Source organism: Hyla sarda, chromosome 5, assembly GCF_029499605.1.
Source record: "Hyla sarda isolate aHylSar1 chromosome 5, aHylSar1.hap1, whole genome shotgun sequence".
Classification (NCBI taxonomy): domain Eukaryota; kingdom Metazoa; phylum Chordata; class Amphibia; order Anura; family Hylidae; genus Hyla; species Hyla sarda.
This window is the reverse complement of record NC_079193.1, coordinates 154672879-154697176: the sequence shown is the minus strand read 5'-3', so window position 1 is coordinate 154697176 and position 24298 is coordinate 154672879. Positions and strand designations below refer to the sequence as shown.

At 43.2% G+C, this 24298-nt stretch overlaps 1 protein-coding gene and 1 long non-coding RNA gene across 3 annotated transcripts in view; one reads left to right on the top strand and one right to left on the bottom strand.

The window, feature by feature from the left end:
• VOPP1 (VOPP1 WW domain binding protein) overlaps window positions 1-24298 on the bottom strand; it is a 160513-nt gene that overhangs the window by 54530 nt on the left and 81685 nt on the right. The window lies entirely within an intron of this gene.
• Window positions 1-24298, top strand: part of LOC130273541 (uncharacterized) — a 51464-nt gene that overhangs the window by 21025 nt on the left and 6141 nt on the right. Inside the window, exon 3 of one of the 2 annotated variants that reach the window (XR_008844028.1) lies at window positions 13777-13958. This is a non-coding gene — a long non-coding RNA (uncharacterized LOC130273541). Of the gene's footprint in view, window positions 1-11296; window positions 11394-13776; window positions 13959-24298 lie in introns of those variants that run through there. The other variant, XR_008844029.1, reaches the window with a different exon arrangement.

Sequence of the window (24298 nt, the reverse complement as noted above, 5' to 3'; positions counted from 1 at the left end):
TGTATAAATAGACAGATACATTCAAAGAAAGAATCATCCAAAATACTGGCAGGTGTGACAGAATAGAAGATAAATAGGAAAATACTTGAGCAGTCCTATACGTTTTCTAGGGGGGAGGGGGAGACAGAAAGCATCTTAAACATGGTTAAAGACATTAAATGTGTGTTACTTGACCCCTTAAGGACCAAGGGCGTACCTGTACGCCCGTGGGAATTCCTGTCCCCACCACTCGCTGGGCAGAGACCGGGATGCCTGCTGAAATCATTCAGCAGGCACCCCGTGCAAACCCCTGGGGGGTCCAAAGTCCCCACCATGTCGGCCGGGCTGATCGGGTCTGTGTTGACCTGATCGCCAGAAAATAGGGATGATTGGAGTGGGGGGGGGGGGGGGGGGGGGCAGAGGTTAAAGTTGAAATTCCCGCTCTGCCTGGCCCTGGATGTCCAGGTAGAGCAGGGGGAAGATGGTGGCGAGTGCCAGAGCATGACAGGATGGCGAGAGACTGCGGCAGACAGCGGCGGGATCGGCGGCAGTAAGGAGGCAGAGGCAGCAGTGAAGACAGCTCACTCTAGCCAAAGTCTCTCTAGGCATGCTGGGAGTTGTAGTTTTGCAACATATGGAGGGCCACAGTATGAAGACCACTGTCCATCTGGCCCTTCAGATGTTGCTGAACTACAACTCCCAGCATGCCTGGACAGTCTGAGCATGCTTGAAGTTGAAGTTTTGCAACATCTGGAGGGCTGCAGTATGGACACCACTACATAGTGGTCTCCAAACTTTTCTCCTCCAGTTGTTGCATAACTACAACTCCCAACATGTCCTTCGGCTGTCTGGGCATGCTGGGAGTTGTATTTTTTCAACAGCTGGAGGCTCAATGGTTGGGAAACACTGAGTTAAGTAACAAACTCTCAGTGTTTTGCAACCAGTGTGCCTCCAGCTGTTGCATAACTACAACCCCCAGCATGCATGGACAGCCAGAGGGCATGCTGGGAGTGTTGGTAGTATGCCTCCAGCTGTTGCATAACTACAAGTCCCAGCCTGCCCTTCAGCTGTCACTGCATGCTGAGAGTTGTAGTTTTTGCAACAGCTGAAAGCACACTAGTTGTGAAACACAGAGTTTGTTACCTAATTCAGTGTTTCGCTACCAGTGTGCCTCCAGCTGTTGCAAACTACAACTCCCAGTATGCACTGATAGACCCTACATGCTGGGAGTTGTAGTTTTGCAATAGCTGGAGGCACACTGGTTGCGAAACACTGTGTTAAGTAACAAACTCTCAATGCTTTGCAACGAGTGTGCCTCCAGCTATTGCAAAACTACAACTCCCAGCATGTAGGGTCTATCAGTGCATACTGGGAGTTGTAGTTTGCAACAGCTGGAGGCACACTGGTTGCGAAACACTGAGTTAGGTAACAAACTCTGTGTTTCACAACTAGTTTCCCAAGCATGCACGGACAGCCAAAGGGCACTCTGGGAGTTGTAGGTTTGCACCCCCCCCCCTTCCACCCATGTGAAGGTACATTCACATGGGCAGGGATTAACAGCGAGCTTCTCGCTGCAAGTTTGAGATGCAGCAAATTTTCCGCTGCAGCTCAAACTCCTAGTGGAAAACTCGCTGTGAACCCCCACCTGTGTGAATGTACCCTAAAAACACTACACTACACTAATACATGATAAAAAGTAAAAAACACTACATATACACATACACCTACACAGTTAACCCCCCCCCCCCCAATAAAAATGAAGAACTTATTGTACTGCAGTGTTTCCAAAACTGAGCCTCCAGCTGTTGCAAAACAACAACTCCCAGGATTGACGGACAGCAATTGACTGTCCAGGAAAGCTGGGAATTTTGCAACAGCTGGAGGCACCCTGTTTGGGAAACACTGGCATAGAATACCCTTATGTCCACCCCTACGCAAATCCCTAATTTAGGCCTCAAATGCGCATGGCGCGCTGTCACTTCGGAGCCCTGTCGTATTTCAAGGCAACAGTTTAGGGCCACATATGGGTTATTTCCGTACTCTGGAGAAATTGCCTAACAAATTTTGGGGGGCTTTTTCTCCTTTTACCCCTTATGAAAAGGTAAAGTTGGGGTCTACACCAGCATGTTATTGTAAAAAAACATTACATTTTTTACACTAACATACTGGTGTTGCCCGATACTTTTCATTTTCACAAGAGGTAAAAGAAAAAAAGACCCCCAACATTTGTAACATAATTTCTCCTGAGTACGGAAAAACCCCATATGTGGATGTAAAATGCTCTGCGGGCGCACAACAAAGCTCAGGAGTGAGAGGGCCATGTACATTTGAGTTGATTTGCACAGGGGTGGCTGATTGTTACAGCAGTTCTGACATAAACACAAAAAAAAAAACACATGTGACCCCATTTTGGAAACTACACCCCTCACGGAATGTAACAAGGGGTACAGTGAGCCTAAACACCCCACAGGTGTTTGAAGAATTTTCGTTAAAGTTGGACTTGAATTTTTTTAAATTTTTTCACTAAAATGCTGGTGTTAGCCCAAATTTTTCATTTTCACAAGGGGTAATTTGGACGTCCACACATGGGGTATTTCCATACTCAGAAGAGATGGGATTGGACATTTTGTGTTGCAATTTCTCCTATTACCCCTTGCAAAAATGTTAAATTTGGGGGAAAACCAAAATATTTGTGGAAATTTTTTTTCATTTACACATCTAACTTTAACGAAAAGTCGTCAAACACCTGTGGGGTGTTAAGGCTTACTGTACCCCTTGTTATGTTCCTTGAGGGGTGTAGTTTCCAAAATAGTATGCCATGTGGGTTTCTTTTTGCTGTTTTGACACCATAGGGGCTTCCTAAATGCTACATGCCCCCCAAGAACCATTTCAGAAAAACTCACTCTCCAAAATCCCACTGTCGCTCCTTCCCTTCTGAGCCCTCTAGTGCACCCACAGAGCACTTTACATCCACATTTGAGGTATTTCCTTACTCAAGAGAAATTGGGTTACAAATTTTGGGGGGATTTCTCTCCTTTTACACCTTGTAAAAATTCAAAAACTGGGTCTACAAGAACATGCGAGTGTAAAAAATAAAGATTTAGAATTTTCTCCTTCACTTTGCTGCTATTTCTGTGAAACACCTAAAGGGTTAACACACTTTCTGAATGTCATTTTGAATACTTTGAGGGGTGCAGTTTTTATAATGGGGTCATTTATGGGGTTTTTCTAGTATGAAGACCCCTCAAATCCACTTCAAAACTGAACTGGTTCTTTAATAATTCTGATTTTGAAAATTTTGTGAAAATTTGGAAAATTGCTGCTGAACTTTGAAGCCCTCTGATGTCTTCCAAAAGTAAAAACCTGTCAACTTTATGATGCAAATATAAAGTAGACATATTGTATATGTGAATCAATATATATATACATATATATATATATATATATATATACATACACACATACCGGTATATATATTATATATATATATATATATATATATATATATATATATATATATATATAAATATATATGTAAATGGTAAGACCGCACCGGGGACCACCCTACGTGCTTGTGGTTGCCCAGGCTGCAAGCCCAGGATGAATGAACAGCAATTCCAACAAATCACCGCACAAGTAGGTCTTGGATCAAAAAAAAGCTGGTGGTTTTATTCCCAAGTAGAATGCAACGTTTCGGCAATAGCCTTTATTAATCATACATGGGAATAAAACATCCAGCTTTTTTTTGATCCAAGACCTACTTGTGCGGTGATTTGTTGGAATTGCTATATATATATATATATAATCAATAAATATGTCTATTTTCCTTACAAGCAGAGAGCTTCAAAGTGAGAAAAATTCAAAATTTTCAAATTTTTCATGAAATTTGGGAATTTTTTACCAAGAAATGATGCAAGTATCGGTGAAAATGTACCACTATGTTAAAGGAGGATATGTCACGAAAAAACTTTTCAAATCTGAATTTTTCCAGGACAAGTTAAGTTTGAAGTGGATTTGAGGGGCCTTTCTGTGAGAAATACTTCAAAAATTACCCCATTATAGAAACTAAACCCCTCAAAGTATTGAAAATGACATTCAGAAAGTTTGTTAACCCTTTAGGTGTTTCACAAGAATAGCAGCAAAGTGAAGGATAAAAATCAAAATCTGCATTTTTTACACTAACGTGTTTTTGTAGCCCCATTTTTTTTTCATTTTTAAAAGTGGTGTAACGAGAAAAAGCCCCACAAAATTTGTTGCCCAATTTCTCTTGAGTAAGGAAATACCTCATATGTTGACATAAAGTGCTCTACGGGCTCACAACATGGCTCACGAGGGAAAGAGCAACTGTGGGATTTTTTAAAACGAATTTAGCTGAAATGGTTTTTGGGGGGCATGTTGCATTTAGGAAGCCCCCATGGGGCCAGAACAGCAAAAAAACAAACAAAAAAAAAAAACATGGCATACTATTTTGGAAACTACACCCCTCATGGAACGTAACAAGGGGTATAGTGAGCCTAAACACCTCACACGTGTTTGAAAACTTTGCGTTGAATTTGGACGTGAAAATGGAAAATTTGATTTTTAACACTAAAATGATGGTGTTACCACCAAATTTTCTTTTTCACAAGGGGTAATAGGATAAAATGGACCCCAAATTTAAAACCCAATTTCTCCCAATTAAGAAAATGCCCCATATGTGGACGTTAAGCGTTCTGCTTGCGCACTACAATGCTGAAAAGACATTGAGCAAAATTTGGCTTTTTGAAAGAGAACTTTGCCGAAATGGTTTTTGGGAGGCATATTGCATTTAGGAAGCCCCCATGGTGCCAGAACAGCAAAAAAAAAAAAACACATGACAAACTATTTTGGAAACTACACCCCTCAAGGAACATAACAAGGGGTATAGTGAGCCTTAAAGGGGTTATCCAGGAAAAATACTTTTTTTTATATATCAACTGGCTCCAGAAGTTAAACAGATTTGTAAATTACTTCTATTAAATTTTTTTTAAAGGGGTACTCCCACCCTAGACATCTTATCCCCTATCCAAAGGATAGGGGATAAGATGTCTGATCGCGGGGGTCCCGCCGCTGGGGACCCCCGCATTATTGCATGCGGCACCCACCTGTTTTTTCACCGGAACCGCTGGTGGGTCTGAGTCGCGACTGCAGGAACGAAAGTCCGTGACGTCAGGACTCTGCCCCCGTGTGATGTCACGCCCGTCCCCTCAATGCAAGTCTATGGGAGGGGGCATGACGCCCCCTCACATAGACTTGCATTGAGGGGACAGGCGTGACGTCACACGGGGGCGGAGTCCTAACTTCACGAACTTCTGTTAACGTAGTCGTGACTCAGACCCTCCAGCTGTTCCGGTGAAAAAACAGGGGGGTGCCACATGCAAAGAACAATTAGGGGCAGTACAGTTCCCCCACATTAGGGGCAGTACAGTTCCCCCACATTAGGGGCAGTACAGTTCCCCCACATTAGGGGCAGTACAGTTCCCCCACATTAGGTGCAGTACAGTTCCCCCACATTAGGTGCAGTATGTTCCCCCACATTAGGTGCAGTATGTTCCCCCACATTAGGTGCAGTATGTCCCCCCACATTAAGTGCAATATAGTTCCCCCACCTTAGGTGCAGTAGAGTTCCCCCACATGAGGTGCAGTATGTTCCCCCACATTAGGTGCAGTATAGTTCCTCCACATTAGGTGCAGTATAGTTCCCCCACATTAGGTGCAGTATAGTTCCCCCACATTAGGTGCAGTATAGTTCCCCCACATTAGGTGCAGTATGGTTTCCCACATTAGGTGCAATTTAGTTCCCCCACATTAGGTGCAATATGTTCCCCCACATTAGGTGCAATATGTTCCCCCACATTAGGTGCAGTATAGTTCCTCACATTAGGTGCAATATAGTTCCCCCACATTAGGTGCAATATAGTTCCCCCACATTAGGTGCAGTATAGTTTCCCCACATTAGGTGCAGTATAGTTCCCCCATATTAGGTGCAGTATGTTCCCCCACATTAGGTACAGCATGTTTCCGCACATTAGGTGCAGTATAGCTCCCACATTAGGTGCAGTATAGTTCCCCCACATTAGGTGCAGTATAGATCCCTCAAATTAGGTGCAATATAGTTCCCCACATTAGGTGCAGTATAGTTCCCCCACATTAGGGGCAGTATAGATCCCTCAAATTAGGTGCAGTATAGTTCCCCCACATTAGGTGCAGTATAGCTCCCCAGATTAGGTGCAGTATGTTACCCTAGAGACATACAGCCTCCAGCCATACAGTGTATGGCTGGAGGCTGTATGCCTGTATTCTGCCCCACTTCAGTGCTCCGACCACCGCTCCTCCGGTCCGGACATAGCAGTAAGTCCCAGGACCGAAGGAGCGGTGGTCGGAGCACTGAAGCTGACGTGCCGCTGGTAACACTTACCTAGCTGGCCAGCGCACCACATCGATGCTCCGCTCCTCTGCGCTCCGTTGCTATGGGCGCACGCACGGGAAGTCAATGACGTCCCTGCGTGCGCCACCTTCCCGGCGGCCCCTGCATTTTTAAATTAAACGCGGGGCCTCCGAGAGCGCTTCCATGTGTCCCAAAAACATATTTCGAGACACAGGGATGTCCCAGGCAGCGGCGGGCCAGATAAATGTCCTCGGCGGGCCGCATGTGGCCCGCGGGCCGTAGTTTGAGGACCCCTGGTGTAATAGGAGAAAATGGACCCCAAAATTTCAAGCCCAATTTCTCCCGATTAAGAAAACTACAGGTCTCAGGACAGAAGGAGCACCATTGGACTTTTGGAGAGATAATTTTGCTGGAATTGAAGTCGGGGCCATGTGCATTTACAAACCTCCCATGCAGCCAGAACAGAAGAAACCCCCACACATGTGACACCATTTTGGAAACTACACCCCTTCAGGAATGTAACAAGGGTTACAGTGAGTACTTACACCTCACAGGTTTTTTGAAAAGTGGGCCGTAAAAGTGAAAAATTTTATTTTTCGCACTATATTGACAGTGTTACCCCAATTGTTTCATCTTCACATGGGGTAAGCGGGCAAAAGGCCCCCAAAATTTGTAGTGCAATTTCGCTTGAGAAAGAAAATCCCCCATATGTGGATGTAAAGTTCTCTGCGGGCGCACTGCAATGCTCAAACAAGAAGGAGCACCATTGGGCTTTTGGAGTGAAAAGTCTGTTGGAATTGTAGTAGGGGCCACTTGCATTTACAAACCTCCCATGGTGCCAGAACAGCAGAAACCCCCCACATGTGACACAATTTTAGAGACTACACCCCTCAAGGAACGTAACAAGGGTTATAGTGAGTACTTACACCTCACATGTTTTTTGAAAAGTGGGCCGAAAAAGTGAAAGTATTGATTTTTAACACTGGATTGTTGGTATTAACCAAAATTATTTTAGTTTTACAAGTAGTGAGGGAAAAAAAAATTGTAGCCCAATTTTTCCAAAATAAGAAAATACCCCATATATGGCAGAAAAGCACAATGCGGGTGCAAAAAAGGGCTTAGGAGTGAGACAGCACCGATGAGATTTGAGGCCTAAAGTGGTGCTTTGCACTGCAATGGTTGAGGTTCTGACATAAACTAAAAAAATAAATAAAAAACAGCAAGTGACCACAATTTTGAAACTGCACCCCTCAAGGAAGGTAACAAGGAGTACAGTGAGTACTTACACCTCACAGGTTTATTGAACAGTGGGCTATAAGTTGAAAAATTTGATTTTTTTTACACTAAAATGCTGGGGTTACCCAATTTTTGACATTTTCACAAGGGGTAATGGGAGAAATTGGGTTACAAATTTTGGAGGGCTTTTTCTCCTGACTATGGAAATACATCCACATATGGGGTAACGTGCTGGGTGGGCCCACAAACAAGGCTCAGAAGTCATAGAGGTCTGTTTGCATTTGAGGCCTATGGCATATCAGTAGCTGACGGTTACATACATTCAGAGAAAATTCAAAAATGAAGCACCCACATGTGACACCATTACAGAAAGCACCCACCCTGAGGAATGATAAAGAGAAAAGAAAAAAAGAGAGGGCAGCGACTCGTGTAATCAAGACGCGTTTCGGGTCCCTGCGTACCCTTTCTCAATTGCAGATATCTGCAATTGAGAAAGGGTACGCAGGGACCCGAAACACGTCTTGCTTTGTTATGGGCTTGCTAAACTGATTTTATCAATAAAAATTGTTTTTTTAAGCGAAATACCAGAAGTTCATGTTTTTGCTGGAACATCGCCACCTTGGAGTTTTTTTCTTTTCTTTTATTTTACCCTGAGGAATGGGTATAGAGGTGAAGAGGACATTTTGAACGCATGGACGTTTCCTAAATAAGTACTGCCTGACCTTTGGCTTTTTTACTAGGCCCATATGCAGCAAGGGGCCCCAAAAGTTCCTCATTTCGGCTGCACTGACTGGGAACCAGCAACCGGGCCTAGCTAAAAAGGAGCCCGGGTTTGCGGTGACGAACTGTTGGGCGTACAGGTACGTCTCGTCAACCATCTTTTTTCAGTCGTCACTGAAAAAAAACTGAAATCGTCCATTTCAGTGAACTCAGGAATCACGGGCTCGTGGTCCGCTGGCTGAGTCCAGACAAGTTCGCTGGTACCAGGCACCAGTAAACTTGGCTGGGGGGCTTGACTAGTATGAGCACCAGGGGGCTCATACTAGCATGGGGCACAGGTTCAGGAGCAGAGGAGGTTTGCAGTCCCGCATGGCGGCGACTCCGCCGCCTTGGTGGCTCATCATCAGAACTAGATGATGAGGAGGATGAGGAAATAAGGAAGCTGGGGTCTTCCTTGTCCTCTGTGGCACTTTCAGTGTCGGAGGCAAGTATGGCATATGTCTTCCCCTGCTGAAAACGCCCTGCTGGCCATTTCCCTACTGTAGTGCAGATGGGGGTGTGTGTATATGTGTGGGAAAAACTTTTATTTGTGTAAGTGCTGTGTGTGGTGTGGTGCGAGACTACCTCCCTAACCCGCCCTAACCTAACTAAACCTACCCTAACAGAAAAAAAAGGGATAAAAGGAAAAAAAAGACTTCTAGCGCAAAAAAAAGCCCTGTGGCAAAAAAATAAAATGTTTACCTAATCAGTGGTGTGCACACTGATTAGTGCTTGGTGGTGGCAGAGAGCGCAGAAGTCAGTGGGGGGTCTGGCCACTCAGCCCAGAACAGTGGCTGGTGGCACGTACAGACCAACACACAAAATACCCGGAAAAAAAAAAAAAAATGCTTAACCCCGAAAAAATGCACACAGAGGTACGGTCTGTCCACACAGCACAGGCCTGCTACTGGTGGCACAGACCGCCTATAGGTGCAAAAAAATAAAAACACAAAAAAACGCTGATCAGTACTATGGGACTGATCAGCGGCAGGTGGGCTTTAGCTAACGGTGGCGGACCGCTCTTTTATGGCTAAGAGGGCCCGGCCACACATTTAGCAAAAAAAACAAAACACAGCGACCCTGTAGGGCCTGGGTCATGCATCTAAAGGTGCAGACACCTACAGATGGTACACTGACAAAAAAAAAAATATATCTTTTTTTTCCCTCCTAACTCTGTCCCTACCTAATCTAAAGCTTTCCCTAAACAGAACAATGCCAGATGGCACTTTTATGACTGAGGGGGAGATACAGCATGGGGCTCCGCTCTGATCAGCACCAGATGAAAATGGTGCTGATCAGAGCGGAGCATCATGCTCCTGCTCTCCTCCACCCTCCTCATACACTGTGATTGGTGCGGTCACTACGACCGCCCAATCACATCTGCCACCTCCCAGTACAGTACGGATGGTGATTGGGGGTGTACCACCACCGATCATCATCCTTATCTGGGTCATTGGATCACACATGACCCAGATGACCCAGAATTGCCGTAGATGGCCAGTTAGTACTTACTAACGATATGGAGGGTCCTCAGGACCTTCCTCGGCGAGGTGCCGGGATGCCTGCTGAATGTTTTCAGCAGGCATCCGGCCCCGATCCCCGCCCGGTGAGCGGTGGGGAACGGAATCGCAGCAAATTGCCGGTCAGAATTGACCGGCAATTTGTGGTGATTGCCGATATGGGGGGACCTCAGGACCCCCCTCAGCGATGTGCCTGGATGCCTGCTGAATGCAGGGCTCTGTACACTGAGGACAAGCAGGGCTCTGTACACTGAGAACAGCAGGGCTCTGTACACTGAGGACAAGCAGGGCTCTGTACACTGAGGACAAGCAGGGCTCTGTACACTGATGACAAGCCGGGCTCTGTGCAGTGAGGACAGGCAGGGCTCTGTACACTGAAGACAAGTAGGGCTCTGTACACTGAGGACAAGCAGGGCTCTGTACACTGATGACAAGCCGGGCTCTGTGCAGTGAGGACAAGCAGGGCTCTGTACACTGAAGACAAGTAGGGCTCTGTACACTGAGGACAAGCAGGGCTCTGTGCAGTGAGGACAAGCAGGGCTCTGTACACTGAAGACAAGTAGGGCTCTGTACACTGATGACAAGCCGGGCTCTGTGCAGTGAGGACAGGCAGGGCTCTGTACACTGAAGACAAGTAGGGCTCTGTACACTGAGGACAAGCAGGGCTCTGTACACTGATGACAAGCCGGGCTCTGTGCAGTGAGGACAAGCAGGGCTCTGTACACTGAAGACAAGTAGGGCTCTGTACACTGAGGACAAGCAGGGCTCTGTACACTGAGGACAAGCAGGGCTCTGTATACTGAGGACAAGCAGGGCTCTGTACACTGAGGACAAGCAGGGCTCTGTACACTGAGGACAAGCAGGGCTCTGTACACTGAGGACAAGCAGGGCTCTGTAAACTGAGGACAAGCAGGGCTCTGTACATTGAGGACAAGCAGGGCTCTGTACACTGAGGACAAGCAGGGCTCTGTACACTGAGGACAAGCAGGGCTCTGTACAGTGAAGACAAGCAGGGCTCTGTACAGTGAAGACAAGCAGGGCTCTGTACACTGAGGACAAGCAGGGCTCTGTACACTGAGGACAAGCAGGGCTCTGTACAGTGAAGACAAGCAGGGCTCTGTACACTGAGGACAAGCAGGGCTCTGTGCTGTGAGGCTCCCTGTCATGCCTCCGGCTCACACTTCAGAATGATTGAAAAGCCAGGAGCCAGTACAGAGCCCTGCTTGTCCCACCTACACTTCCTGCATTTGGTCTCCTCACAGAGACACACAGGCAGTCGCTGCAGGGACAGCATTTTTTTTTACCAAACACATACACATTTTCTAACCAATGTATATTACAAATATAAATATAATGGTATTACCTACATTATATAAAAAGTTTTTGTTAACGACAGGTACACTTTAGGAAATCATGAAAAAGACTAGCAGGAATAAGTTGGTAAAAAGGCAGGACTATGCAGAATCCACATGGCTGGAGATACAGTGTATTGGAGACCCATCTTTAATCGTAAAGAATGCCATATGTTAAAGAAAAAAAGGTAAGAAATGCAGAAGGGGGTACACACTTAAATATAAGGATACTCCACATTAATGCTAAAACAGATAATTTTTTAGTTGTACCCAACAATGACCACCAGTTTTCGGCATTACAAAGAAGTAATTGTGCAATCCTAGCTGCAAATTTTTTGAGGTAAAACATAACAGGTATTCTGGATTTGTATCCATTCCATTTAAATGAAAAAACTTCTCTCTGAATGAGATGCAAATCAGTACAGGAAAATAGGAACTGGGAGAGAATGAAAATAATAGAGCAGACGAGCCATGATAGTTGTGGGACATTCCGCTTACGTAAGTCTTCTCACAAGGACTTAAACAGACAAAGATAGATACAAGAGTAAACCGTATCAGTTTAAGGAGGTTTAGAAACTCCTAGCTAGGAGAGATAGAGAGGGAAGGAATGAATGCCAAAATTGTGGGTAGTAACATCCTGAAGAGAGCCAGGCATTTAGCTAAAGGATTAGAAAGACTAAGAAGAAGGTCATCAGCAAAAATAATTGACAGTATAGTTAGTGGAAGCCAAATATATTTATATGAGAAAACAACAGACATATGTAAATAATACAAGCCGAAACATCATGATGGAGGACATCTAGGAACCAGGGTAGGCCCAAGTCCACAGTCCGGTAATAAGAAATAGTAAGAACACATGAATTCAAACAGAACGCATCATCGTGGAGAATTCAGCCAGGTTAATGGCAACCAATTCTGGTATGCTTGGACGGAGGAGTAGTAGTTGACCAAACTCACTGGGGACATTGTTATTTGTGAGCCAATTAAGCAGCTGGATCCCACAGTATTCCTACAAGATGTAGAACTTCTTGAGCCTCAAGAAGAGTCCTCACAGCATATTTGCTCAGTTGAAATTAAAGGTAAAGAGGAATCCTAACTTATAGGGCACTTAAGCCTGTTAGAGAGCCATGGTAATAGGATAAAGCCACCATCTCTGCTCCAGGATAGAGGGTGCTAAGGCCATATAAAGATGGACGGAAGGAGGCATACCAGGCAGTTGTAGCAAACTCTGAGCAGGGGTGTTGCTGGAGGTTGATTGGAGGAGGGGTGTTGCTGGAGGTTGATTGGAGGAGGGGTGTTGCTGGTGGTTAATTGGTGTAATAATCATTATGTAAATATCATGTGTTATTTATACTACTGGTGCCATGATCTGCAGCACGGTGTGGCAACCGTTTTCTGTGATTCAACTGACTAACTCTTAGATCTCATGCACACAATGCAGATTTCATTAGTATTTTACAATTGTATTTTGAAGCTACAATTACAAAAAAAAAAATACAAAGTAGAGAACTATAAATCTTTTCATTATATTTGCCTTTTGTTGAGGATCCAAGCCTGTTTTTGGCTTAGAAATGCTGATGCAAAGTATTTACGAAATCCGCAATGTGTGACTAAGGCCTAAGGCTGCATTCACGTCTCTGTTTTACTCTACGGGTGCCGGATCTGGTTGGGGGAGGGGCAAACCATGCACTCCCATACACCAGCCGGACCAGCACTAAACTCCATTCACTTTAATGAGCCACCGTTTGACTCCGGTTGGCTCATTTTTGACCCGTATCCAGTTTTGTGACCGGACCTAAAACCGTAGTATACTAAAGTTTTAGGTCCGGTCACAAAACTGAATATGGGTCAAAAATTAGCCGACCGGAGTCACTGTTTGACTCCGGTCGGCTCATTAAAGTGAATGGAGTTTAAGGCTGGTCCGGCTGGGGTACGGGAGCGCATGGTTCGCCCCTCCCCCAGCCGGATCCGGCACCCATAGTGTAAAACCGAGATGTGCATGCAGCCTAAGACAGAGATTAAGGGTACGTTTACACTATGAAATCTCTGCACGGAGATTCTACTGCACTAATCTAGCATTGGTGTGAATGAATGGGTCTTCTGCTGACCCATTAACGCTGCAGAATTTTAGCAACGGAAAATTCTGCTGACGTGATTTACAGGCAGAAAGGAGTGGACATGTTCATTCTTTCAGCAGAATTACCCGCGAACTGCATTGACGTCAATAGTAACATGCAATTCCGCTCTGTCCTTAACACCAAAGGATTTCAGCGGTGGACGTTCAGATGGTATCTCAGACCTAATACTGCGAACTACTGCAAAATCTTCTCGTAAGACTCCAGTTTAGACTTCAACCAATTCTGAGTTTTCAGTCATGCGGTAATTTAAAGAAGCAGCAAAAAGAAAAAACTGAATTTCCTAGATTTTTTTGTATAATGACTGTAAAGCTATAGTTTCATGAATTGTATTTCAGACACTTTCTCATGAGATCATTGCCTTTTATGTCTGCTTTCTTCTTTATTAGCTACATCAGAGCCATTGTGCTATTCCTTGGTAGCAGCCTGGGCCGTTCCCCAAGCCTGGAATGTATTAAGTCTTTTAACAAGCGACTCCCACGCTACGTGATGCTAATTAGACCCTATGCAGCGGGTGGTGCAATGATCTGCAGCCGTGACAGCGACAGAATAGAGTTCAGCTGTGGAGCAAGTATGATTATTTCTGGGTACAGACAATACATGTGGTCATGTATATGTGCAGCGTATTCTCCTGTTGTGACTCGGATTGATCTCCACTGCTAAGATGTTACTATGGAGGTGGCCACACAGCTGGGCTCTGTGAGCTGCCGATACGATGTTACAGTGGAGAGTTGATTATATTTTTTAACAAGCAAAATTGTTACAATTCTTCATTACAATCTCATATTGCTGTTGTGTTGCAGAAAACATGATATTATCATAATTCTAGGCCTAATTAAAGGGGTTATCCAGGATCAGAAAAACATAGTTTTTTTCCAAAACCGTGCCACACCTGTTGTCTGTGGTACTACAACTCTGCTCCTTTCACTTGAATGTAACTAAGCTGCAATACCACACTTTAACTGGGGCAAGAGTGGTGCTGTTTCTGGAAAAAAAATCAGCTATGTTTTTCTTATTCATTACTTATTGTACATGTAACTAATAACATTTTTAACAAACATCATTTTGTAGAAACTGTAGCTCCAGAAGCAAATTCATAACCAATCTACAGCAACTAAACAGGCTCATTAGTTATATACAGTACTAAAGAACAGTGTTAATATGTAAATATGTCACCAGACCCAAGCTCATAACTTAAATACAGAACCAGAACCAGCCTTATTAATTATATACTGCACCAGAACCAAGCTCATTATATAACACAGCATTAGGACCAAGCTTATAACATAAATACAGCACCAGCATCATTAATTATATACAGCATCAGAAGTAAGCTAATTATATAACACAGCACTAGGACCAAGCTTATAACATAAATACAGCACCAGCACCAGCATCATTAATTATATACAGCATCAGAACTAAGCTAATTATATAACACAGCACTAGGACCAAGCTTATAACATAAATACAGCACCAGCACGATTAATTATATACAGCATCAGAACTAAGCTAATTATATAACACAGCACTAGGACCAAGCTTATAACAAAAATACAGCACCAGCATCATTAATTATATACAGCACTAGGACCAAGCTTACAACATAAATACAGTACAATAACCAAATTCATATCATAAGTACACTACTTAGAATGATTGCAAAATTCATGTTAACCCCTACTATGTAGTATATATTTGTTCCTTGTAAAACTACACCTCCCAGTGTGACCTTAAGCATGGTAAGACATTTCTGACGTTTCTCTGATTGGAGCAGTTCTCTTTCATTTTTCTCTCCATCCAGCCCAGACTACCATGATGTTTTCTTTTAGCCTCAACTGCATTATTTGCAGTCCAGTTATCTTTTGCTCATTGATTTGTTTTTTCAGGGGGTAAAAAGGAGCAGCTGCTAAGTAAGAAAGAGGCAGACACACATGCTGCTGCTTCTATTAAAGGGGTATTCCAGGAATAAAAAAACAGGCCTCTTTTCTTTCAAAGACAGCGCCCTCCTTGTCTCCAGGTTGGGTGTGGTTCTGCAGCTCAGTTCTATTGAAGTGAATGGAGCCAAGTTGTAATACCACACCCAAAGTGGAGACAAGGAGGGCACTGTCTTTGAAAAAAGGCCTGTTTTTTTATTCTTTGAATACCCCTTTAAGTGTTCTACTATCTCTCTATTTTCACTCAGTAGTACTTCAATAGAATGTCCTCCATGTTACTGAATCTGTGTATGTAAGAAATACACTGTTCTACAAAGAAGCAGCAGAAGTGTCTGTCTGTGTTTGTCTCTGTAACGTCGTCGTATACAAATTTTATTAGTGAGCCTAGAGTGAATGAGTTTAGGAGGGAAGGGAAAGAAGCATCTGGAAAGTGATATGTAATTCTTATCTCTGCTTGTACAATGCTCAGAGCATTCTGTATTTGTGCATATAGCCTTTACCATACACGTTAAAATAAGATATTTCACAGCTTTTCTGACCAGAAAACATTAAAACCAATGATTTCTGCCTAAAAACATTAAAGGGGTATTCCAGGAAAAAACTTTTTTTATATATATCAACTGGCTCCAGAAAGTTAAACAGATGTGTAAAATACTTCTATTAAAAAATCTTAATCCTTTCAGTACTTATGAGCTTCTGAAGTTAAGGTTGTTGTTTTCTGTCTAAATCCTGTCTGATGACACCTGTCTCGGGAAACGCCCAGTTTAGAAGCAAATCCCCATAGAAAACCTCTTCTAAACTGGGCGTTTCTCGAGACAGGTGTCATCAGAGAGGATTTAGACAGAAAAGAACAACTTTAACTTCAGAAGCTCATAAGTACTGAAAGGATTAAGATTTTTTTAATAGAAAGAATTTACAAATCTGTTTACATTTCTGGAGCCAGTTGATATATATATAAAAAAGTTTTTTCCTGGAATACCCCTTTAAGGGATATGTTATGCTTGAAAAACACACCATTAAACTGTATTCATGTTTTAGATACAATGTAGAAAGAATATAATAATTGTCTGCTGTACATGAACGAGTGCGGTTGGCACTGACCTGCTTACCTTGGGGACACTTACATAGCTATTACCTACAGCTGCCAGTGTATTTAGGGGCTAAATTGAGTCAGAATAATTGTATTCCTCAGATGAACTCTGTAGGACAAATGCAGAAAATCTTCAGATTTTATAAGAAAGGAGTGGTGAAAAAAATTTCAAATCAACTGGTGCCGGAAAAAAAAACAGATTTGGAAAATATTTCTATCCAGTACTTATCAGCTGCTGTATACTACAGAGGAAGTTGTGTAGTACTTTCCAGTCTGACCACAGTGCTCTCTGCTGACACCTCTGTCCATGTCAGTAACTGTCCAGAGCAGGAGAGATTTTCTATGGGGATTTGCTTCTGTTCCTGTCTTGGACAGAGATATCATCAGAGAGCATTGTGATCTGACTGGTAAAATCTTCACAACTTCCTCTATAGTATACAGCAGCTGATAAGTACTGGAAGGATTAAGATTATTTAATAAATGCAATTTACAAATCTGTTTAACTTTCTGGCACTAGTTGATTTGAAAACACCTGTTTTCCACTGGAGTACCCATTTAGGTTGCATTCACACAACAGAATATCTGCATTGGATTCTGCATGGAATACTGCACAAAAATTCTGCATGAAATTATGGCCAATTCACTTCAATGGGATTCTTGCAGCAGAAATTCTGCAGTGTGAATGGGAGAGCAGAGTCCCATTGAAGTGATTTGGCTATAAATTAATGCAGAATTTTCATGCAGAAATTCTGCTGTGTGAACCCGGCCTTAAAGGGGTACTCCACCCCTAGACATCTTATCCCCTATCCAAAGGGGACCCCCGCAATATAACATTCGGCACCCACCTGTTTCTGCTCTGGAAGCGCTGGAGGGTCTGGGTTCCGACCACCGGAACGGAAGTCCGTGTTGTCACGACTCCGCCCCCGTGTGACGTCACTATTTTTTTTTTGTGGATTTAGCTCGGAAATACATTGCCATCTATGATTTCTGATCGGTCCTAGCGCCCGCAGGATCGGGCAGATGTGTGAAATTTCCATCCTGACATTTCCCACATGTGGACATGGTATTAGGAGTATTTGCCACTCATGAAGGTAAAGCATTGTGTGAACACAGCCTTTGTGATGTACACAGGTTACTTTTTTATTACGTTACAGTTGATGACCTGACTCTTCAAAATGCTGTTTATTATTGTTGGGAAATTCATGGCAGTTACTGAAAGCAATTTGCCTAAAACCCACAGAAATACCCATTACAAGTTTTTCTTTATTTTTTTTATTTTTTATTTTTTTACCAATTGCTAAATGATTGCAACATTTACACGTTTTATGTCTTGTCTTTGTCTTTTGCGCGTTAGCTCATACCGGAGTGACAGTATAGTAGGATGTCGTTTATTATGTTTGCTGTTGCTTCAGGATATACTCAGTTTACTCATTTCCTTACAAGCTGTCAGGCGGAGGCAATGAAATGACTGTATACTACACTGCTTGATGTACTATGAAGACAGCTCGGTTCTGTACATCAATATATACTTCGGTTTTGGTCCCATAAATTGTGCATACAACTGTATGTAGATGAAGTAGCCTCATATTTATCACATGCCGTGCAACCACTTAATATATTTGTGTCCATACACATTACAGTGGTCCCTCGAGTTACAATATTAATTGGTTCCAGGGTGACCATTGTATGTTGAAACCATTGTATGTTGAGACCAGAACTCTATGGAAACCTGGTAATTGGTTCTAAAGGCACCAAAATGTCATCCGAAAATAGGAAAAATTGAGGATTAAAGAAAAATAAGTAGATAACTAATATAGATAAAACAAATCCGCACATATAAAAGTAATAAAGATCTGCTGGGAGCTGTAATCACTGTCTGTATAAGTGTTTCCCAAGCATGGAGCCCCCAGCTGTTGCAAAACTACAACTCCCAGCATGCCCGGACAGCCTTCGGCTGTCGGGCATGCTGGGAGTTGTAGTTTTGCAACAGCTGGGGGCACCCTGCTTGGGAAATACTGGTCTATGTAGAGGACAGGAGCTTCTTCAGGGTCCTGTACAGTACACGAAATGTCCTAAAAAAGTAACATGGAGCCGCCCTCACCTGGTGTCCAGAGGAGCAGGTAACCCTGGTACAGGTAAAGTGTACAGAACATGTAATACCTCCCTGTACTGTAGGGGGCGCTACCAGACACCAGTCAGTGCATACGCTTCAGTAATACAGGGGTTTTACCAGTGAATGCCTATTCTGATTGGTGGTTTCTTCCAGCCATTGACACGTTTCACAGATCTGGACTGTCCGTAGCATTGTATGTTGAGTCTGTTTTCAACTTACAATGGTCCAGAAAAGACCATTGCATGTTGAAACTATTGTATGTTGAGGCCATTGTAAGTTGAAGGATCACTGTACTACCACACATAATAAAGGTGTAGAAAGATTATTCACCTATACCACCATTAATAAACTCCCCCATAGAATAGACAGACAGTTTTAACCCCTTAAGGAACAGGCAAAGACTTTACATAGATCAATTGAACAAGCGAATATAAGAAACTTTGTAATATATTATATTTAAACATAAATGCTTCTTTCTCGACTTATCAAGCTTCTTCCCTCTACCCCCCCCCCCCCCTCACAAAGTGTGTTCCATGTTGAGAAATCAGCTCAAATGCATCCTGTGTTTACTCAAATTACAAGCATTACTCGAGTTTAGACTACTCACTACTTCTTTATTATGGAAAGAATATGGTATTTTTGGAAATGCTAAACTCATTGCTTGTGAGAAGGATAGTCATGCCACATAAATTACTTAAAAGGGTACTCCCCTGCTAGACATCTTATCCCCTATCCAAAGGGAATAACCTATCCCAAGGCTCTAAACAAAAGCCGGGTTCCTGTGGCAGTGGTCATGACGTCACCCAACGCCCCCTCCATTCATGGGACACGCCTCCTCCCATATGCATGAATGAAGGGGGCGTGGCATCACTAGGGGACATGGCCGTGACATCATGACCACTACCTCCGGAACTGTTTTTTGTTCACAACGCTGGAGCACCAGAGTACCCCTTTAATAACTCCCATTTACAGGCACTCATAACTAAAAAACAGCAAAATAACCAAGCAAAGCCATGCGACCAATCACTTAATGCGGTTAGGATATTAATTCCAAGATAGGAACTAGGGGGAAATATAACAAGACTAGTGTATCCATAATATGCCAGTGCCGCCCCTTACTTTCGATTGTGCCTGCTTGAAGGCGTATGTTGTAGTAAACTTGACACAGGGGAGGCCATGTTCCCCTTGTGCCATGCTGCACACCTCTGCCTGTTCACTTGACGAGCATGGCATAGAATTGACATTTTGTTAGATCTGCACCTAGCACAGCCTTAATACATTTTCTCCTATTTGTCTTACAGGAATATTAACCCCTTAAGGACTTTCCGTTTTTGCATTTTCATTTTTTCCTCATCACCTTCTAAAAATCATAACGCTTTCAATTTTGCACATAAAATTATATGATGGCTTATTCTTTGTGCCACCAATTCTACTTTGCAGGGACATTAGTCATGTTACCAAAAAATCCACGGTGAAATGGAAAAAAAAATTAATTGTGCGGCAAAATTGAAGAAAAAATGTCATTTTGTAACTTTTGGGTGTTTCATTTCTACGCAATGCTTTTTTTTGGTAAAAATGACACCTTCTCTTTATTCTGTAGGTCCATACGGTTAAAATGATACCCTACTTATATAGGTTTGATTTTGTCGCACTTCTGGAAAAAATCATAACTACATGCAGGAAAATTTATACGTTTAAAAATGTCATCTTCTGACCCCTATTTTTTATTTATCCACGTACAGGGCAGTATGAGGACTCATTTTTTACGCCATGTTCTGAAGTATTTATTTGTACCATTGTTGTATTGATCGGATTTTTTGATCGCTTTTTATTCCTTTTTTCATTATATAAAAATTGACTAAAAATACGCTATTTTGAACTTTGGAATTTTTTACGCACACTTCATTGACCGTGCGGTTTAATTAATGATATATTATTATAGTTCGGACATTTCTGCACGCTGCAATACCACATATGTTTATTTTTATTTTTATTTACACTGTTTTTTTTATGGGAAAAGGGGGGTGATTCAACCTTTTATTAGGGAAGGGGTTAAATGATCTTTATTAACTTGGATTAACTTTATTAGTATTGATCAGCGTTATAGGGGGTTGATTGCTCAAGCCTGTAGCTCAGGCTTGAAGTAATCAAATGCCGATCGGACACGACAGAGCAAGGTAAGGGGACCTCCGCTTGCGTCCTAGCTGATCGGGACATTGCGATTTTATCACGATAGTCCCGATCAGCCCGACTGAGCTGCCAGGAAGCTTTTACTTTTGTTTTAGAGGCGGCAATCAACTTTAATCTTTTAGCCCAGGGTCCCGGCTATCATAAGCTGCCAGGACCCACCCGGTATGATGTGGGGTCACGGGGTGACCCCGTTTTAAATACCGGCATCGGGCGCACGGCGTACAGGTATGCCCTGCATCCTTAAAAGGTTAAAGGAGTACTCCACTGGAAAAAAAAAATTTTTATCAACTGGTGCCAGAAAGTTAAACAGATTTTTTAAATTACTTCTATTAGAAAATCGTAATCCTTCCAGTACTTATCAGCTGCTGTTATGATCCACAGGAAGTTCTTTTCTTTTTGAATTTCCTTTTTGCCTGACCACAGTGCTCTCTGCTGACACCTCAGTCCATTTTAGGAACTGTCCAGAGTAGGAGCAAATCCCCATAGAAAACCTCTCCTGCTCTGGACAGTTCCTAAAATTTCTAAAAATTAAGGACAAGTGGTTGTGTTTTAAAAAATGTACAGTTTTCTGTCACAAACTGTTTAACTGTTGTTTATTTAAATAGGATGGTTTCTTGTACTTCTTGTGTGAGATTTATAATGTGTTACACCTAATGAGGTCTGTTTTTCTTCTTTTATATTACCGTTTTTTTCGCCCTATAGGACGCACCGGCGTATAAGACACACCCAATTTATAGGTGCAAAATCTAAAAAAATAAAGATTTTGAACCCAATAGTGGTCTTCAACCTGCGGACCTCCAGATGTTGCAAAACTACAACTCCCAGCATGCCCGGACAGCCGGCTGTATAGGAGGTAATACTCACGTGTCCCCGCCGCTCCGGACCTGTCACTGCTGCCCTGGATGTCGCTCCATCGCTGTCGTCGTGTCCCCGTCGCTCCGGAACGTCTCTGCTGCCGGCCGGGTATCCTCGCTCTCCGTCGCCGCCATCACGTCGTTATGCACGCCGACGCACGTACGCGACGACGTGATGATGAGGAAGGAGAGCGCCGGCCATACAGGGGATCCCTGAACGGAGAAGACACCGAGGAGGCAGGTAAGGTCCCTTCCGGTGTCCTGTAAGCACTAACCCTGCTATTCAGTCGGGCTGTTCGGGACCGCCGTGGTGAAATTGCGGCGGTCCCGAACAGCCCGACTGAACAGCCGGGTAAGTGTCACTTTCCCTTCAGACGCGGCGGTAAGCTTTGATCGCCGCGTCTGAAGGGTTAATACAGGGCATCACCGCGATCGGTGATGTCCTGTATTAGTCGCAGGTCCCGCCTGTTGATGGCCGCAGGGACCGCCTCGATAGGTGTGTATTCGCCGTATAAGACGCACCGACTTTTTCCCCCCCAGTTTTGGGGAAGAAAAAGTGCGTCTTATACGGCGAAAAATACGGTACATTTTCCCTTCTCCCTCCTTTCCATACCCTTCTCCCTTCCCCAAGTCAGCTCATATTGTTTATAATCTATTACTGTCCGGGATACCATTTTACCTAAATAAATAAATAAATAAATAAAAAGAATACAGGATTTTCTGACTTTTTGTAATGTCCCACAACAGGTAGTAGTCCTGGGTGGCAGATGAACGCATATGTCTTTATTATATGTGTCTGATTATGTATATTTTGCCAAGTTCTGTTGTGCATACATGTGCTGCAAAGGTTACACAAGAGAGTTAAACCTCCTTTATGGTCTATTCACACACAGTATTCTGCTCAGATTTGATGCGCTGGATTTTCTGCTGCACATTTCAATGTAAACTGAATGACTGAACACATCTTGAAATCCTGCGCAGGGTACTGTATATGTGTCCAGTGGAATTATTTTTTTTTTTTAATCTACTGGTGCCAGAAAGTTAAACAGATTTGTAAATTAGAAAGAACTCCGTCCGACACCAAGGTATGAGGTAAAAAGGCTTGTCTTTATTTATTCCACAGCAGGATACATACAGATAAAGATGTCTGACGCGTTTCGCCCTTTGCAGGGCTTAATCGTCTACAATTAAGCCCTGCAAAGGGCAAAACGCGTCAGACATCTTTATCTGTATATATCCTGCTGTGGAATAAATAAAGACAAGCCTTTTTACCTCATACCTTGGTGCCGGACGGAGTTCTTTCAAGTATAAGGAGTTGCCGGAGGCGGTGCCGGCAGTCCGCAGCACAGGTGCAAGAGGTGTCCGGAGCTGGTGAGAGCGGTATCCATATTCCTTTAGATTTGTAAATTACTTCTATTTAAAAATCTTAGTCCTTCCAGTACTTATCAGCTGTTGTATGCTCCAAAGGAAGTTGTATAGTTCTTTTCTGTCTGACCACAGTGCTCTCTGCTGACACCTCTGTCCATGTCAGGAACTGTCCAGAGCAGGAGAGGTTTGCTCTGGGAATTTGCTCCTGCTCTCTACAGTTTCTGACATGAACAGAGGTGTTAGCAGAGAGCACTGTGGTCAGACAGATAGGAAATTCAAAAAGAAAAGAGCTTCCTATGTAGTATACAGCAGTTGAGAAGTACTGGAAGGATTAAGATTTTTATATAGAAGTAATCTACAAATCTGTTTAACTTTCTGTAACCATTTGATTTTAAAGAAATTGTTTTTCACCGGAGTACCCCTTTAAAGGTCAAATAACATGTCAGGTGTAGGTAGATCAGAGTCTATTAAAGACCCTGCTCACCTGTCCTTTTGAAAACAAAACAGAACCAGAGAGTGAGAGAAACCAAGTCTGTCACCTAGTCTATCCCACACTGACAGGGTGTCCACTACAATTAAAAAGGAGCTTTCAGGAGAAGCATTGAGGGCCTGATAGCACAAAAAGAACACTGGGCATCGCTTGCCTCAAGGTCCTGATCCGGTTAGGCAGAATTATCATTAGTAGGAGATACCCTTCTGCATGTGCCAGCTGGAACATGTGTCATGTTCAACATGTGTCATGTTCAAAGCATGATCAACTTCATGATAAGGGATCCTTTGCAAAAATCTTCAGGTTATTTAAGCTAAACCCCTGAGAAGACTCTGCTTCATTGAGTACAATTTTGAGATTGTACAAGTTATAGTTACAGTCAAAGAACAAGTCAGGCTATACTCGAATTAGGGACCAGCCTATTAAGTGACTGATGCACTGCAACAAACACTTTTCCGCACACCATAAATACCTATTCAGCGTTTACAGCCTAGGAGTTGTGACATAAACTGTACTACTGCTTACATCTGAAGATTTCCCAAGTAAAATTGTGTTGTACCTTCTCCTCATTTTCCGGTGTCTGGTTATCTGTACGCACCAACAGCACCAAGACCATCTCTACCAACATCACCAGCACACAGTACACAGTACACTTGAATGCACCCCAAGGGTTCCCGCTATTGTACCAAATTGTACAGCCGCTCCAGTGACAGAGCTGTGTGCACCTAGGGCTGGGTTACCTGGGACTGTCACACCACTCCCAAAACACACTGTCACACCACTCGTAAAACAAAAGAAAGGCGAAGAGGGAAATAAATAAATTCTGAAATGAAAATTGATTTAATCCCTTAAGGGTCTTTCCATCGTTT